The 14,895-nt window shown below is 38.9% G+C and overlaps 1 pseudogene across 1 annotated transcript; it reads left to right on the plus strand.

The window, feature by feature from the left end:
• The first annotated feature begins 13,290 nt into the window (after nucleotides 1–13,290).
• On the plus strand, nucleotides 13,291–14,312 carry LOC308415196 (melanoma-associated antigen B16-like; annotated as a pseudogene). Its single transcript has one exon. The product of its transcript is annotated as a melanoma-associated antigen B16-like (transcript).
• Nucleotides 14,313–14,895: the final 583 nt, after the last annotated feature.

Raw genomic sequence — 14,895 nt, forward strand, 5'->3', positions numbered from 1 at the left:
TCTCAAAATATTGTCCTTTATTGTATTGGAAAGGATTTGTAATTTAAGATGTTTTTATTTCATTTTTTTTTTTTTTTTTTTTAGTTTTCAGTCATGTTCTGTTTTGTGTATTTTTTTTTTTTTTATAATTTTTACACTCCAGATTTATTTTCCTCCTGTCCACCCTTGGACTGTTCTAAGTCCCACCCCACAGTCTCCAAAAGGATGTTTCCAACCCACTCATCCTGACAGAAGACATCTAAACTCCCCGAGGCCTCCAGTCACTTGAGGGTTTGGTGCATCTCAGACTGAACACCAACCTAGCCGCCCTCTGTTGTATATGTGTTGGGGCCTCATGTCAGCTGGTGTATGATGCCTGGTTGGTGATCCAGTGTCTGAGAGATCTCAGGGGTTCAGATAAACTGAGGCCTCCAGTCTCCTTACAGGGTTGCCCTCCTTCTCAAATTCATCCAGTTTTTCCCTAATTCAACCTCAGGGATCAGTAGCTTCTGTCTATTAGTTGGGTGCAAATAATCTTCATCTGACTCTTTCAGTTCCTTGTTGTGTCTTTCAGAGGGTGGCCATGACAGTCCATATTGTGAGCCCCCCATAGCCTCAGGAATAGATTAAGGCCTTGGTGCCTTCCCTTGGGCTGCATCGCACACCAGACTTTTCTCCATTTCACCCCTGCATTTCTTTCAGACAAGAACAACTATGGATCAGAGTTTTGACTGTGGGGTCCCTAAATCAATGCCCATCTTTCTGTTGGAAGTGGGCTCTACATGTTCCCACTCCCCACGTAGGGCATTTTATATACCCCCATTATGTCCTGTCTCTAGTGCTTTCTGGAGGCTCCTCCAAACTTCCTACCTCCGAATGTCACCTTTTTCCATTCTTCTGGCTGTCAAGGCTTCAGTACTTTCCCCCCAAACAATACCAGATCACGTAATAATTTATTAATGAGTACATAACATGCATGTATCTTCATGGAAATCTATGCCATTTGAATTATATAAAAGATGTGAGGGTGAAGCTATAATTCAATATCTTTCCCTGTAATGAGTCCTCAATACTGATCTCTCAAATGACAATGGTTTCCTTCCTTAGTATTAAAACATTTTACTAGTACTTTATTATAATTTTTATTGATAATTCTTTGAAAATTTTATACATGCATATAATTATTGATCATTCCTACCTCTCATTCTCCATCTCCAACTTCTCCTAGGAAACCTCCACAGTATCTCCCTTCAAACTCTATTCCCTCCTTTTAAAATATTTATTTTTTTAGCCCAATGACTCCAAGTAGGTCTGTTTTATGGTTGTGAGTTCATCTACTGAAGTATGGGGAATATATCCTGGGACATGTCTGAAATAAAAGAGACTTTCCTTCCCTTGAGGCCCCAATTAGCAATCTCCCCAGCTGGGGTGAGATGTCACGAGGCCTTTTGCTATTCATATGTCCAGGATGGGATCTTTATTGATTAATATTGTGTAAGTATTGTGCGAGTGATCACAGCTTCTGGGAGAAGGAGTTTGTAGCAGGCATGTCATGCCAAGATATATCTATAGTGACCAATTTTTATATTCATATTTCTGTCTGTTCTCACATGTTCTCTCTCCTTCCCACTCTATACCTTGTTTCCCCATCCCTCCATCTCTCTTTGGCAAACCCTGGATCTCAAGGTGTATCACAGTCATCTGTCTTCCTATCTGTCTGTCTCTATATCTGCAGGAATGTTAAAAAGATGAATGTAAGTGTGGTGAGGAAAAGAGACACAGGAAGAAAACTGAATACATGGGCATGAGAGGTAAAGGGAATCTAGTGTGAGATGGGTGTGGACACATGGGGCAAGAAAAACAAAAAACTTTAGATAAGGAGAAATGGTCCCAAAACCAGGCTTGAATGTTACCATGTTCTCCAGGCTATCATCCAATTTGGAATAATCATCCTTTTGTTTTATGTGTCACAATCTCAGGGATGCAACAGCATGCACTAGTATTAGATTGTTATATATTCTTAATGAGATAACTATTCATCAATATTTCTTTATGAGTATTTACTGATATATATCTGACTACATATACTGCCTTGTGCTAATATAACTAAGCAAGTTTCCTTTGAAATAGAATTTTTTCCATTTTCTATCGGTGCAATAAAATCATTATAAGTATTAGGAAGTTAAAACAACATGTTATTTTACAATTTGCAGAAGTCAAATATCAGATAGGAATCTCTTCATATTAAAACATTGGGGGCAGTTTTATTGAGTATCTTTGCATCAAAGTTCATGAGGGAGATTTGTCTGAAGTTCTTTTTCCTTTTAGGGTCTTTGTGTGGTTTATATATGAGCATAATTTTGGTTTCAAAAATGAGTTGGGTAGTGTTCCCTTTGTGTTTATTTACTGGAATAATTTGGAAAGTATTTGTATTAAGTCTTCTCTCAAGGTCTGACAGAATTCTGACTGCTTGTATTTCTATTAGGATTATGGGACCATTTATACAGCTTATCTGATTCTGATTTACCTTTGGCACCCGGTATCTGTCTAGAAAAAAATGTCCATCTCCTCTAGATTTTCCACTTTTGTTGAGCACAGGCTTTTGTATTGAGATCTAATAATTTCTTGAACATTCTCAGTCTCTCCTATTATGCCTCCCTTTTCATTTCTGATTTTGTTTGCGCCATGAAGCTAGTCTACCTGAGGGTTAATCCAACTTGTTGATGTTTTTTCAAAAAAACCGTCTCCTCACTTTGTTGATTTTTAGTATAGTTCATTTTGTCTCTCTTTGTTTGATTTCTGCTCTGAGTTTGATTATTTCTTGCCTTCTACTCCTCTTGGTCGTATCTTCTTCCTTTTGTTCTAGAGCTTTCAGTTGAGCTGTCAAGTTGCTAGTGTATACTCTCTCCAGTTTCTTTTTGGAGGCACTCAGAGCTCTGAGTTTTTCTCTCAGCACTGCTTTCATTGCATCCCATAGGTTTGGGTATGCTGTGTTTTCATTCTGACTTTTCTTGGGATGTGTTTCCTGTATGCAGCAAAATGCTGGGTTTGGTTTATGCATCCATTGTGATATTCTATATCTTTTTATTGGTGAACTGATTTTATTGATGTTAAAAAACATTAAAGATAGTAATTGTTGTTTCCTGTTCTTATTTGTTGTTAGAGGTTAAATTATGTTTGTATGCTTTTCTTTTTTGGGGTTTCTTGCAAGTAGTTTACTTTCTTGCTTTTCCCATGTGTAGTTTTATTTTTCTGTTGGAGTATTTCATCCATTATCCTATGTATCGCTAGATTTGTGGTCAGATATTGTGTAAATTTAGTTTTGTTTTGAAATATCTTGGTCTCTCCATCTATGATGATTGAGAGTTTTGCTGGGTATAGCAGCTTGGTCTGACACTTGTGTTCTTTTAGGGTCTGCATGAGGTCTGTCCAGGATCATATAGCTTTCATAGTCTCTATTGAGAAGCCCGGTGTGATTCTGATTGGTCTGCCTTTATATGTTACATGACCTTTTTTTCCCTTACTGCTTTTAGTATTCTTTCTTTGCTTTGAGAATTTGTTATTTTGACTATTATGAGGATTTTTTTTTATTCTCGTATAATCTACTTGGAGTTCTGTAGGCTCCTTGTATGTCCATTGTCATTACTTTCTTTAGGTCAGAGATATTTTATTCTATAATGTTGTTGAAGATTCTTACTAGGGCCTTTTATTTGGGAATCTCAGCCCTCTTCCATACCTTTAATTCTGATGGTGACACCTGAGTCTGTGACTCCTTATCTATATCCTAGGTTCTCTATCTCCTGGGTTTTCTCACTTTGTGATTTCTTTATTCTTTGTATTTCCATTTTTAGATCCTGTATGGATTTGTTCAGTTCCCTCCTCTCTTTGCTCATGTTTTGCTGCAATTTCAAAAGGGCTTGTATTTTTTTCCCTGTGTCCTCCTATATTTTTATGCAAGTTATTCATGTGCTTTTCTAGACCCTCTATCATCAACATGAAGTATAATTTTAAGTCAAAATTTTGTTTTCTTTTTTTCTGATATTTTGTGATATGCATTACTTGCCATTGTGGGTTCTGATGTTGCCAGGGTGTCTTGGTTTCTGTTGATTATGTTCTTGTGCTTGTCTTTTGCCATCTCATTATCTGTGATGTTAAGTGACCTTGTTGTCTCTGACTCAAGCTTGTCTTTCCTGGGGCCCCATGGGCTCTGAAGGGAGAAGGCTTCTGGGTGCTCAGCTCTCCTTGGGCAGGTCATGAGTCCTGATGGTATTGGGCCAGCTCCAGGTCTGGGCGCAGGTGCAATGGTAACTAGTCTTATTTATTTATTTATTTATTTATTTGTTTATTTTTAAAAAAGGAATGAACTGGTTCTGGTACCCATCACTGATGACTGCATCTACAATGACTTTTATATTTTGGCACTTTTCTTTCCATCAATTAATTATTTTTTTTACCATCAGCATTGCCTTCCTCCTCTTCTCCCAGTCTCCCCTTCATTGCCTCATTGACATCAGACAAAGACAGTCCAGTTATAGGAAAAAGGTCTGTACACAAGCAGCACTGTTGGGGTAGCCCCAACTCCAGTTTTGGGGGGACCCAAATAAAGACCAAGCTCCAAATCTCCTATGATATGCTGAGATATCCCAGGTCGAGCCCATCCTCCTGTTTTGTGTTTCTGTCTTTAAGAACCCCCAAGGTTCCATGTTTATTGACTTCTTGTGTGGTCTGTATCCCCTCTACATAATAAAAATGTTTTATGTTAGGTTGCGATTTACTTATTCTAATATGTCAATCACAGTAATTAATTTGCAAAGAGAAACATAAGATATGAAACTTCATGATCTTCACTGAAGTTAGGGAGTTAAAAAATATGTATAATACTAATCCTATTTTTCAAAGGTAAACTTCAAAACAGCCCAGAGTGCTAGAGAAAAAAAAAGAAGAAAAAAGAAAAAAAAGAAACTAATGAAATAAATAATATAAGGAGAAAATACTTAATGCCTGGATGACCATCTATATAGAGGATATCATTTAAACCGTATAAAACTATAATCTCAATCTTTGACCTGTAGAAAGTATGTTAATAATAAAGTTTGCACAAAGCGGTAACCCAGAAGATGAAGAGAACAAATTATCAGTATGTGTTGTTGCTGAGACTCCCCCACTACCCAGGTACATGTCTACATATTAATTCTACTACACATATTTCTCAAACCATGGTTAAACCATGACAATACATATCCTGAAGAAATACCGTAACTAGTCAAAACTTTGCTAGAACATTACCTAGGAATCTCTACGCACAATGAAGAATCCTGCAGACAAAGTACCGAAGACATATAAAAATCTGCGGTTTTTGCCGAAGCCGCTGTAACACTGCAGAAGAAAGAAGGCTCACCTCTGCCAGGGAGCCAGGGGACATTCTCACTGGTGGTGCGGCCCACCGGAAGTGATGTCACAGTGGGCAGAAGCCTTGCAGAAGTCAGAATATAAGCTTTGATAATGCTTACAGGAGTCCAAATATAACCTTTAATAATAAAATATAAGCTTTAATAATAAAATATAGTAAAAATATAGGTGCAAGGTGAATTTTTGGGTTTCTGTCTGCTGGAAGTAGCCACAATATCTTATGCTTTTGGTCTGTTCAGTTGACATTGTAGTGTTTCAATTTTAATAATTTTTAAAACATTTATTTAGCCAGGTGGGGATGGTACATGCACTTGGGAGGCAGAGGCATGCAGACCTTTGTGAGTTTGAGGCCAGCCTTGTGTACAGACTGGAGACCAGGACAGCCAAGGCTGTTCTAAGGAGAGACGCTGTCCTGAGAACAAATAAAAAACCAGACCAAACCAAACAAACCAAGACAAAGGTTGAAGTAGATATATTATAATATATATATAATATATTATATACAATTAATAATAATATATAATGTATGTTATATATAACTATATAATATATTATACATATAATATATACATATAATATATTATATATTATATATGTTATATAATGTTACTTGATATATATATATATATATATATATATATTAAAATATATATAATCTACTTAGTCTCTTTAATGTTTCTTGGTATATGTATTATAATCTATGTTTTCATCACTGACCAGTTACAATTGGAATACCAGTTGATGCCCTTTACCCTGTAGAAGATGATTATTCCTGCTCAGCATTTTTTAGTAACCTCTGTACAATGGTGTGGCCCATAGACTTTTCCACTCTTACTCTTGTACATCTCTAGGTTTCATCCTATTAAGCTCCTATTGGTTACAATTTATGAGTCTCAGACACTACTAGAAAATCAAAGCCCACAGAAAAATCTCTGATCTTTTAACTCTTAAAATATTTCTTTCCCCTGCTCCATAATGTGACCTTAGGTGCTGGGGCAGTTCATGAGTTCATGCTGTTCATTGGTTAGAGTTTTCTGTATTTTTTTCCATATACTACAAAGATAAGTTGGCTTGTTAAGGGGTGAAGATAAAACTTAATCAGCGGGTTTAAGGACAAATATTAAAATTGACCTTAGGGTTTATGTTACTAAGTTGGTTGCATGTTCCCGTCCAATATGGATGATGACTTCACTGTCACGGGGATGCTATCTAGGTTTTCAAGCTTGGCTTTCCTCTTGTTAGGTGTGTCTTAAGCACAAGTAGACAGTTGTTGGCTAGTGCCAAGTGTGTGTTTCACGACTGAAGCTTCAGTATCCTTTTGTTCTGACTGTGGTTCACAGGTGTCATGGCAGGGCAGGGCTGTTGTTCACCCAGCCCTTTGATAACTGTGGGTGATAGATATATTCCAGCTATGGCATTGCTGTAGCCTCTTTGTGAAGTACACGGCATCTTAAGCAACACCTGTCTTCCTGACTTCCTGTTGCAGATCATCCTTCCCTCTCTTTAATAACCAAAGCCCACTTCTTGCTCCCCATGTGTGAGTTTTGTGCATGAGTGTTGGACCGTGTACTGAAACATGGATATAGTCTCTCAGGCCAAACTGACTTTTCCATCTCAAGTTGGCATTTCTTACAAATAGTTCTTCAAAGAGATTTTTAGGTGTATTTTGTTTGTTAGTGTGTTTGTTTTTTTTTTCTTTCTTTCTTTGTGTGTGTGTGTGTGTGTGTGTGTGTGTGTGTGTTTGATAAGTTCCTACCTTGTAGCTTGCCGTTGCCTGTATTTGGCTCTGAAGGCCAAGTTGGTCATCTTGAGGGCAAGGCAGCCCGTCTGTCCCTGCTGAAGGTTTTTATTTTCTTCAAAGTTCTCAGAGATGTAGGTTTATTTATTATGATGTAGATTCACCAGTTGAAGCTCGACACCACAGTATGGTTTACCCGTGGATGCGTTATGAAATTAGTGTGATCAATTTTGGGTTTCTCTTATGGTTTGTGTTGTAAAAGGAATTCATGATGCCAGTCATGGAGACCCTCTGTTCGAGCAGACTTTTGTCCTATGACATTGTCGTCGGCTACAGCCAAATTACATATGTAATTTGTAAAGTGTACCTTGGACTGTAGCTTGTTGTTGCTGGTCATTGGTGATGTTTGTAGAATTAACAGCTGCAAAGAGTGTGTGATTTGATTGCTTCAATCTTTTGTCGTGTGGCAAAGGCCCTTAAGATGACATGAGACAGGGTCGTCCGGTAGGAGGTGTGTAGGTCAGTTGGTGCCCAGGTCTTCTGTGTCCCATTTCTGAATTGTGCCGTGACTTTACCAATACGGTCTCACATTCAAGTCAGAGTAGAGAAAAATGGGCAATGACAATGACCAGTGCTGTTTGAAGAGTTGCATAGACCTCTGTGTTCATCAGGGTTTTACCACTGTGGACAGACACCGTGACCCAGGCAAGTCTTATAAATGACACCATGTAATTGGGACTGGCTTATGGGGTCAGTCCATTATCATGAAGGTCAGAACATGGCAGCATCCCGGCAAGCATGGTGCAGGAGGAGCTGAGAGCTCTACATCTTCATCCAAAGGAAGCCAGAAACAGACTGAGCATCCTCAGACAGCTAGGAGGAGTGTCTTCAAGCCCACCCCCAGTGTAACACACTTCCTCCAACAAGGCCACAGCTTCTAATAATGCCACTCCCTGGGCCAATCATATGCAAACCATCACAACCTCTTTGACCTACAATTCACAGATATGTTTTCCATGCACAGTACTAGGGTTTAGATAGTATGTAGCTCTGGATGTGTCTGGTACCTGCATTGTATGTCCCAATAGAGAACATAGTGTGCAAGATAATCTTTGGCTCTTGGAATGAACATTATCACCCTACCAGCATAATTTTATTCAAATTATACATGTGTGTGTGTATGTATGTATGTGATTCTGTATGTGTCTGTATGTGTGTTTGTGTGTATGTGTGTATGTTTATATATATATATATATATATATATATGTGTGTGTGTATGTTTTATATGTATGTAGATATATATGTATGTTTGTGTTTATATATATATGTGGGTGTATGTGTGTGTTTGTGTTTATATATATGTGTGTGTGTGTGTGTATGACTGTGTATGTGGATATATATATATAAGTGTGTATGTGTGTATGTGTTTATATATATGTAGATATATATGTTTGTGTTTATATGTAGATATATATGTGTGTTTGTGCTTATATATATATATATATATATGTGTGTGTGTGTGTATGTGTGTGTATGTGTATAAATATATATGTGTGTGTATGTGCGTGTATGTGTGTGTGTATATATATATGTGTGTGTGTATGTGTGTGTATGTGTGTATGTGATTATATATATGTATATAAATATGTATAAATTACTGTGTATAAATGTATATAAATTACATAATATATATAAATTATGTAATATATTATATAATATATATTATATATATAACAATTTAAGTTACCATAAAATAATGTTTCCCGGTGTGTTTTTCATTTTTCCTCTAAATGTTCTTTCTCCGTTCTCTCTCCCCCCTCTGTGTTGCTGTCCCTTCTCCCCCCCCCAGATAAAATCATCACTCTGTTTTTTTCATTACTCCTTTATAATCCTGTCTCCAGATTGCTGCCTTCAGCTCACGTTTCAAGTGCCTTCAGTTGTGAAATTTAACTACAGTGTGAACTAAACCCTTTCGTTCTAAATGGCCTTTCGTCATGGTTTTATTGTGGCATTGAAGAACCAGATGAGGACAAATGTTTCATGGCATTTATTTGGAAGAATGTGTCACGATGAGGTTGTCAATTATAGACTAAGAATTGTAGGCATTCGACTTTTAAGGAACCTCTCTTCGAGAAACAGACATCCCCATGTCCTACGTTGTCCAATGCTTATCACAGTGCTTTTTTTTTGGCTATTTCCTTAGCCCTGGAAGAACCTGAAAGGAGCATCTACAAAATATAAGCTTTGTCCCATCCCTTTCTTTCTTACTTTGCTTTAGTGAGCTGTGGCCTTTGATGGGAAGCAAGATAATTAAGAGGGAAGATTGACAGGTGCTTTTGGGATTTTTCTTTTACTTAAGGTAAGTGTTCTAGATCAGCATTGAAAGATGCTCTCACTTTAGAAAGCAGATGGCTTTTCAATACCCACCTCTAATGTTAGAACCTGGACATTATTGAAGGACGCTTTTTTAATTAATTCCTAATCTTGAGTCACTTTTTAATTAATTCATTTTTTTGTCCAAACCTTGAGTCATTAGTACAAGAAGTAACAGACTAGCAAGACTGATGTGCCTTCCATAGTTTTAGCAAGTGTATGTTAGGTTTGGGTAAGCATTCATCCCCTTCCTGATGGGAGTTTTAAGGACAAAAGTTTGTGGTCATAGACCCATATTATGTTACACAGCATAACACGTCTAAAATCTGAGGCAGCATCCTGAATGACATTCCGCAGATCTCACTTCCCAAGAGCACAGGTCTCCAAGAGATGGTTGTCACAGAGATAAGCTGGGATTGGCCAAACAGATTTCTTAGAAACCACAGTTGTCCTGGGACATGGACCCTGGTTCTTGCAGGGAATTGAACTGGTAGCTATGGAAATGTAGAAATTCCAGTTCAAACAATACTCCAAATAAAACCTACAACTCAGGGCCTGAAGGCATCAGAATATGTGAATTAATTAATATATCAGTACTCAGTTTCCCAACATGTCTGAGGTGGCCCTGGGTAAGACTCACAGACTGAGGTATGTGGTTATTCCTTATTCCTGATGATTAAAGATGTGATAATAGATAATTTTTTCTGAGAAAATTAAATTGTATCCCAGACACTACTCTTGGAAAAAGAAAGGATATTTATTGATGCTGATTGATACCCCAAAATGAGTGATCTCAACACAGCTATGCCCATAATGGTTACAAATGGTAGCATGGGAGAAAAGCTAGATGAATTGAATGCCTTCAAGTTCCTCCCTGGTGTTGACAAGACACAAGTATTTGTTGTGATACAACCAACAGCAGGATAGGGTCTCACACATTATCAAGGTGTGTGGTATGTAGCATGAATGAAGCATCCATACAGTTAAGTACAGGAGTGACCACAAATTAACTATTAACTACCCATATACTTACTCTGTTCTTCCCTGTAGATAACTCAGATACAGACAGTCAAACTCCCAACACCTCACTTCATATACTGGGATCTAGGATGGCCAGTAGTTGAATATTGATATAGGTAAACTTCCAATGACGGGGACATACCTGCTTTTTGGTTCTATTGAGGCTCCTAAGCATAGAGGAGGTACACACACACACACACACATACACACACACACACACACACACACACACACACACACACACCCCTGTGGTCTTTAGTTTCTGCCCTTGGCCTAGAACATTTTATTTTTTAATGTATAATTGTTTTTTATTAAATACTCTGTATTTATATTTGAGATGTTATCCCTTTATCCCTCCCTGCTTCCATCCCCTCTCCTCCTCCAGTTGCCTTCACAAAGGTGCACTCCCTTTTGATCCCCCTCCCCACCCATTGCCTTTTCATTCCGCTACACTGGGACAACCTGCCCTTCCTGGACCAAAAGTATCTTCCCACATTGATGCCAGACACTGATATCTTCAGCTACATATGCAACTGGGTCAATGGGTCTCTCAAAATGCCCACACAGTTTGGTGTTTCAGGCGATGTGAGTTTTGGAGGGTTTGGCTGGTTGATAATGTTGTTATCTTCCCATGAGTTTGCAACCCCTTTCTCCTCCTTAGGTCCTTTCTTTAGCAACCTCATTGGGATCCCCAAGTTCAGACCACTGGTTAGCTGCAAGCATGCACAGCTGTATCTATATGACTCTAGCATAGTACCTGAGGTGGAATCCCTCTCTGGTTCCTGCCAGGAACTACTTTTTTGGACAAGCTATATTGCTTGGATTTGTTGACTGCATATGTGGAGGATCCCCAGTTGAGGCAGCTTCTGAGTGATCTTTTCTTCAATCCCTGTTTCTCTATTTAACGTTGTGTTTCCTCCCATGAGAGTTTTGTTCTTTATTCTAAGAAGGACTGAGGCATCCCCATTTTGGCCTTTCTTCTTTTTGAGTTTTATATGGCATGTGAGTTGTTTCTGGGTTATTCAGAGCTTTCTGGGGTTAGTATCCAATTATCAGTGACTGCATATTATGTCTGTTCTTTTGTGACTGGGTTACCTTTCTCAGGATCATATTCTCTAGATGCATCCTTTTTCTTAAGAATTTCATAAAGTCATCGTTTCTGATAAATGAGTAGTACTCTACTGTGTAAATATACCACAATTGTTGAATTCATTCATCTACAGAAGGACATCTCTGTTCTTTCCAGCTTCTAAATATTATAAATAGGGCTGCTATGAACACTGTGGTGCATGTGTCTTTGTTGTATGTTGGAGTGTCTCTGAGGTAAATGCCCAGAAGTGAAATACCTGGGTCTTCAGATAGTACTATGTCCAATTTTCTGAGGAATAGCCAGACTGTTTTCCAGAGTGGTTGTAACAGTTTACAACTCCACCAACAGTGGAGAAGTGTTCCTCTTACTTCACATCCTTGCCAATATCTGCTGTCATCTGAGTTTTTGATCTCAGCCATTCTGACTTGTGTGAGGTGGAATCTTGGGGTTGTTTTGATATGCATTTCCCTGATGGCCATCTCCAGGCTCTCTTGTGTGGGCTCAGGTGGTAGAGCACTTGCAAGGCTTCTCTGAGGGCTCAGGGTTTTTTCTCCCTAAAATGTTATTTTAAAAAAAAACAGAGAAACATGTATAGATTATGAAAGAATTTTAGCATAAAATATATGAATATATTTTTGTCAGTACTTGATTTTTTTAATGTTTGATAGTATGCATTGAAACCGTACTATTTATAAAGAACATAAAGTATATGTAGAACAAAACATAACATAGGAAATAGTCAGAATTTTCTCGGTGTGACAAGGTTAAATAAACATATTGATTTTTAACTAACAAAAGTTGCCACAAGGTTTTTCTCTTAGCTTTTGTGTTATTAATGATCAGGTTTTAAAATATACAAGTATTTCCACTTAGGATGTAAATGTCCCTGCAGCTCTTCTGAGCACACAGAGACCTATGTGCAGGTGACCTGAACATTTCAAATAAGCAGGGGCCTTACCGTTTTAGTTTTGGGAGCAGGATTGTATTATTATTATTATTATTATTATTATTATTATTAGTAGTAGTAGTAGTAGTAGTAGTCTTAGTAGTAGTAGTAGTAGCCTTAGTAGTAGTAGTAGTAGTAGTAGTAGTAGTAGTAGTATGAATTTTCATAAAATTTTGATCATATTCACCTTCTTTTCCAAGCTTCTCCTCAACCCAACCTCCTTTTATTCCTACCCAATTTGTTTTGTTTTGTTAATCTATTAGGTTCTACTATTACTCCCCATGTAGTTTGGTGTGCATGTGTGACTATCTAGCAGAGCATGCCCAAACCACAATGCATTACAACTTTAGAGAAAATTGAATTTCTCCATATCAGCCACAAACAGAAGTTCAAACCCACCTTGGTGGGGAAAAGGTCTTGTTATAGCAAAAAATGTGGCTTAATGTTTATTAAACTAGTGAAAATTAAGAAACTTTTTCTCTACATTTAGAAAAGAAGTGACTGCTACAGAGCCACATATGTGTCCTCGCTGCCCTCTGCTCATTCCACATTGGGTGGCCTGGCACTCAGTATGTCTTTTAATTTGCACACATCAGGTCTTCCTTGTGAATGTACATAACATAACTTTCACAACTCTGCTGGAAGAGCGAATTTTACAGGCAGATGACCCCCATCCCCTTCCTTTATCTTCCATACAGTTCCTCGTTTCCCTGCCTTCCCTCCTCCACACCTGCCATGTCCCAAATTCAGAAGAGTCCAGAACACACAGATAACCAAATCAAGACCTGTGAAGAAACCTGTCAAGTCCAGACCACAGCAGGCTCCGGCCATGTTGAGGAGCCTCGTTCCTCATCTCATCTCCCTATGGCTGGAAGTCTGAAGGGTCAGACCAGCGAGGAGGCCCAGGTCCCCTGGGATGCAGAGGAACCATGTAACTCCCGTCAACTTATCATGGCTGATAACCAGGAAGATCCTGCACATGGGAGGCCCAGTCCTTCCAGGGTCTTCAGCATCCCTGTGCCTCTTCAGGGGACTGTGCCGAGGGCCTGGGTCACCGAGAGGTACAGGGTGGCCCGGCCGTCCCGCCACATCATCCAGATTTGTCTGTCATGGCCATAGATGGCAAAGTTAATTTCTTGGTGAATTACATGCTGTTCAAGTACCAGGCGAGGGAGATGCTGAGCATGAGTGACATCATGGCACTCACTGTCAGAGAAGATTCTGTCCATTATCAGGAAATCTTCATGAGAGCCTCTGAGCACATGGAGATGGTCTTTGGCCTGGGTGTGAGGGAGGTTGGCACCATCAACCACTTCTACACCATCTTCATCAAATTAGGCCTCACCTATGATGGGATGCGCAACCATGAGGTCAGCTTCCCCAAGATTGGTCTCCTGATCCTCATCCTGGGCGTCGTCTTCATGAAGGGCAACCATGTGACCAAGGAGGACATTTGGGAAGAGTTGAGCCCGATGGGCATCTACCCTGGGATGGATCATTTCACCTTCGGTGCACCCAGAGAGCTGATCACGTGTGAGTTTGTGATGGAGGGGTACCTGGAACACCAGCCACTGGGCAACATGGATCCCATGCAGTGTGCATTTGTGTGGGGGCCGCGGGCTAAGGAAGAAACTAGTAAGATGAGGGTGTTGGAGTTTGTGGCCAAGATTCACGGGTCAGACCCTACTGCCTTTCCTTCTCAGTATGAAGAAGCGGTGCTGGAAGAAAAGAGAAGCCTTGGCATGATTTTTGGGTAAAAGTAAGAGACACAGAACACACTGGGTTACCCGGTAATTTTCCCAATGTATTGTTCACAATCAGTGATTACCCCAGGGGGGTGGGTGAAGTAAAAAATGATGCTGCTTAAGAGAGACTTTTAAACATAATATTTCTAGTGTGATTTGAGTTGTATATGATAATTAATGCTGAATAGTTTAATGAAGATAACAGTAACTTATGATTCAGGTGAAGACCAAGAGTTGTTCCTTGTCACAATCGTAGGAATTTTTACATCATTAAGAATGAACCCATTCATCATTATAGAAGAGTAACAACATCCCCTCCTCCCTGGCAGTGTGCAGAGTGTGTGCTCTGGGCCCGGAACACACATTTATCATTATAAAATCAAAAAAAAAAATCTAAAATATCCTTTGAATACCACCCCCAAAATTTTTATGGTACATTTTCTGCATTTGGTAAGGACACCCTTTCATATGTGGTGGTTTGTGATGCAAATTGCTCCAAGGGCTTTGGGTTTGTACAATTTGAAATACAAATGGGCTAGTGGGAAATTGAAGGTAATGCTTCTAAAATGGCCGTAAAGTGTCTGTCAGATGAATT

Source organism: Micromys minutus, assembly GCF_963924665.1.
Source record: "Micromys minutus genome assembly, chromosome: X".
In the NCBI taxonomy this organism is placed as follows: Eukaryota; Metazoa; Chordata; class Mammalia; order Rodentia; family Muridae; genus Micromys; species Micromys minutus.